The following is a 4902-nucleotide window of genomic DNA, read 5'->3' on the forward strand; positions in this document are numbered from 1 at the left end:
AATTATCTAATGGTTTAGTAAGAAAGTGGGACACACAAGCACTTGTAATTTTAAATTATTCATTTAATATCTTTATCCCAAACTGGACAAGAATATTGAGGGCAGGGCACTTCAAGCCAAGTCCAAAGTCAAAGCATGTGAAAATAGACCCTGTTGTTAAGGAAGAAATTTTTTGACCACTACTGGATTCTACTCACCTACTGCTATCAAGCTGATTCTGTAAATCTCTATAAGAGCAGACAGTCTCCTCTTTCCCCTAAGGAGATATGAATCACTAACCTTGTGGTTAGCTGCCCATCACTTATCCCACAGAGCTACTGGGCCTTCGTCTGTTTGCTCTATAAAAACAGAACAAAACTAGTTGTCATTGTGTCCATTCCAATGCACAGAACCCTATTAAAACAAACAAACTCACTGCCATCCCGAGTCTATTGCAACTCATAACGACCCTATAGGACCAGGTAGAAGTGCCCCTGTGGGTTTCCAAGGCTGTAATTATTTATGGATATAAAAGCCTCCTCTTTCGGCCAAGGAGTGGCTGGTAGTTTCAAACTGGTAACCCTGCAATTAGCAGCCCAATACATAGCACTATACCACCAGGGCTTTTACAGGACAGAAGAAATAGTTAAACAGGGTTTCCAAGGCTGTAAATATTTATGAAAGCAGATGGTCACAGCTTTTTCCTGCAGAACATCTGGTGTCTGATGGGTTCAAACTGCCAACCTCTCCGTTAGCAGCCAAGCACTTAACCAATGTGTTACCAGAGTCCTTGCCTGGTATATGTTGTTGTTCGATGGCATTGAGTTATAACTGACTCATAGTAACACCATTTACAACCAACCAAAGCACTGCCTAACAGTAAGCACTAAGTAAGTGCCTGTTGATGGAGAAAGGGATGGGCCAGGGGTAGGGGAGACTGTGCTCTCTTCTCTTAAGATTGGATTCTAGCCGTTATGTTTTGTTGCTGCCTTTTTAAAACAAGAACAAGTCTCCTGCAATTAGGGTGGCACAGCCTTATATCAGGTATCTATCATAACCCCCACCCCCACCCCCAATTCTGTAGGATGGCCATTTAGGATGAGGTTAGCTGGGTGGTTCTTCGGGCCTTACCTGAATTGACTCATGAAGCTGCTCTCATATGGTGGCCAGGCCGAGGCTGGGTGAGCCTGTCATGCCCTATCTAGTGGTGAGGTTGACCAGACCACTCTCCTTGTCGTCTCATCATTTAACTTGGAGAGTCTTGGTTTTAGCAATTAAATTACCACACCCCAGGAGACCCCTCAGTCCTCAACAAGTAAGGAGGATTTGTCATCCTACTAGCAAGAGATAAAAAGAGCAGGAGTTTCAGGGCCTCTGACGTTGATGCTCAGGACTTTCATGTGAAGACTTCTGTTCGATTCTGTTGGTCAATATATGTCATGAGACCAGCTCAGATTCAACGTGGTGGGGAAATAGACTCCATCTGTGTTAGCCAGGGTTCTCTAGAGAAATGAAATCAGGATACTTATGGATAGATTTATACAGTGTGAAGGAATAACAGCTAATTAGTCCACACAGCAGTAGAGGGTTCCGTTCAAGTAACTTCTGTGGAACAGTTAATATATTGGAAGTACTTCAACTCGTGTGGGCTCCTGGGTCCAAGGTCAAGAAAGCAGACAGCAGAGTCCTCCCTCGGGCAAGGCAGCAGGGCAGGTCACCAACAGTCAGTAGCTTGGGAGCTTAGTGAAGCAGACCCAGATGGGATATCGAATGCAAGCAATGCAAGGCAACAGGATCCACCAACCTCAAGCTCAAGTGATGTATGCACCAGCAACGTGGCGAAGCAGGTCTTGAAGGAGCCTCAAGCTCTAGCAACATGATCCATGAGTTGGCCTGGCCCATAGGTTGTGTAGCTCACATGTTGAGGCAGAGAACTAGCTACAGCAGTAATACACAGGCTCCAGCACCCTTCGATCACCAGAGAACAAAAGAGAGACAGGTGGGGCTTGCAGAGCCATTTATCTCTTTGCCCTCCAATCCAACTGTGACCTGATTCATCCCACATGTTCTTATTGGCCGGGTTGGCACAACAAACCTACCTATCATACCATCTCTTGATGGGAAAACCATCAAAGACGTATTACACAGGAGAATGCATACAGGGATAGGATTTTTGCAATCTACTACGGGTATTGTGCACAGTAAGACCACAGACTCAGAAGGTAAGGTCAAGTTTTTTGTTCATGGAAAATCTGCATGAAGGCAGGAAATTTTGGGAGACCACTCTGCAGACAAGTGCTGGGTGAAAACTGCATCTTAGTCCCTTAATTCATCAAAATGATAAGCTTTATTGTATAGGTACAACTTAAGACCACCCTTGGGGGGAACAATGCCTTGTGGTGAGCAGATGAGGAGGAGTTGAAACACGCTGGCAGAAGAGAGAGAATTCTGGGTAATCCAGAGAAGAGAAGGTCTACACCCAGAACTCAAACTCACTGTCATTGAGTAGATCGGGCTTACAGGGACCTCAGAGGACAGAGCAGAGCTCCCCCTAATGGGTTTCTGAGGCTGTACATCTTGACAGGGACAGAAAACCTCGTCTTTCTCCCGCGGAGCAGGTAGTGGGTTTACATGGATGCCCGTGTGGTTAGCACCACCACCACCACCACCACCCCACCACCAAGGCCCCTTGGAGAAGAGGGGAAGGCAGTATTAAAAAGACCATTTCAAGAGCAGTGCTATTAACATGTTTGTCCAGAAAAATATTGTGGATAATATAAGTTTACACTTATACAATGCTTACGATACATCAGACACACAGGTGATTGACATCTATTGAAACCCCACATTACAGATGAGGAAACAGAGGGTGTCAGAGAGTAAGCGGTGGAGCCCAGATTTTAAACTCAGACAGTCAGCCTCTTACTACACCATACTGCCTCCTCAAAGCTGTCAGTTTTTTGTTTTTATAGGAAGTGGCATGATTAGTTTACATTTTACTGGGGTGTGAATGAAGGTTTACAGAGCTGATCAGTTTTCCATTCAATCATCTTTACACGTTTTGTTGCACATCATTGATTGTAATCCCCGCAAAGTTACATCAATTGTACTGCTTCCTCCCTGTGTCTTCTAACTCCATCCCTTCTTCTTTTCCAATCCTTATGAACGTTGTCCTGAGATAAATGCTCACCTTTCTATTTCAAATGGTTGATTATTCTGAGGGAGGGATGGGGAACCTTTTTCCTGTTAAGGGCCATTTGGATCCTTATAACATCATTCATGGGTCATACTGGCCAGACAGCTAATTAACTCGCTCCTAATGGGATGGCTGGAGCCGCTTCTCTTTGGTGAGGTGTGTGATGTTAGCTGGTATTGATGAATTCCTGGGCCTTATCCGGTCGGATGTTCCCCACCTTTGTTCTTATGAGTGTATACCTCCCCGATAGTGTTGTTCTCCTTACAGATTTGTCTGTTGTTTGGCTAAACATTGAGCCATGGGGGCAAGTTCACTCCCCAGATCTGAGGGGTGAGTAACGGCCAGAATCTCAAGGGCTTCATAATTCTCTCTCTGACTTGGTCTTTTTTAAAAATGATTTTGAGTTCTTTTATACCTTTTTCTTCTACTCTCTTCATGAGTTTCTAATGTGATCCTTTGCAGAATGGTTGGCAGTCATAGGTGGGCACCATCTAGTTCTTCTGGTCTCAGGGTCATGAGACTGAGGTTTCTTCCCAGGGCCCGCTAGTCCCTTGGACTCATTGTTTCCATGCATCTTTGACTCTCTTCACTCCTCTTTCCTCCAGACAGGGAGAGACGTTAGGAAGCTGTTCGTGAGCTTTTCAGACTCCGGTTACTACCCACAGGTAGACTAGAGAACGTTGTCCTTGCGGATTATGTCACAGCAATTGACTTGGGAATTCCCCGAGGCCATGGTCCCGAGCCCCCAGGTCTAGTGTTCAAGTATGTCTAAGAAGTGCTCATAACTGTGCCCCCTGCATGCTCCACTACAAAGATGATAGATTTTCAGCAAAGGTACGTATCTGTGTACAGATGTCATATCTATATGTTCATGGGTGTACTTCCATTTTCCCTCCCACACCTTTTCAGCCTGCATGTCTATCGATGCATCGACTCACGGATTCACTGTGGTGATGGGATTTTGTGCACACGGCACCATTTACCTCTGCTGCCTTTAACTTGCCTCCCAGGACCTGCCATTTTGGTGAATGGTATTCCAAAGGTCTGTGTGTTATGAAGGCTGCTCTTCCTGAACGGGATTAGGGAGCGAGGGTCGCCTGGGGAGTGAAGAACAAGGATTCTGAAATGTCAAGCGACTACCTAAAGGGGCGAGGAAAGTTGGGTTCCGAAAAGAAGGCCAAAGCATAAGTTCTCAACCAGGGAGAGATAAACACGTGTGCACAGGGCCAATGGTGTAAACTGCTGATTTCCTTACATCTGAGAAAACCTTGTGAGTTCTGGAGCCCAAGCATCATTGTGCTTTCACCCAGCCTCACTGCTGGGCTATTGCCCTGGAGGTTGACAAGGGAAGCAGCCGGCTGAACTGGGGAGGGTGGGGAGAGAGACAGGAGCCGGCCTGGTAAAACCAGACACCAGAACGGGCCCTCCACCCTGCAGGTGGCTGTGGAGACTGTCTCACTACAGGTCCCTCCAGGTCCTAGAATGGACCACTCTTTAGCATGAATAGTCTCAGCCCACGCACATACTTTTTTTTTTCTTTCTTTCTTTATTTTTTTAAAGCTTTTTATTAGGGGCTCATACACCTGTTATCGCAATCCATACACACATCAATTGTGTAAAGCGCATTTGTACATCATTCTCAAAACACTCTCTCTCCACTTAAACCCCCGACATTAGGTCCTCATTTTTCCCCTCCCTCCCTGCTCCCCCCTCCCACATGAGCCCTT

The sequence above is a fragment of the Echinops telfairi genome, unplaced genomic scaffold, assembly GCF_000313985.2.
Source record: "Echinops telfairi isolate 266 unplaced genomic scaffold, ASM31398v2 ScPeMD7_7457;HRSCAF=8495, whole genome shotgun sequence".
Classification (NCBI taxonomy): domain Eukaryota; kingdom Metazoa; phylum Chordata; class Mammalia; order Afrosoricida; family Tenrecidae; genus Echinops; species Echinops telfairi.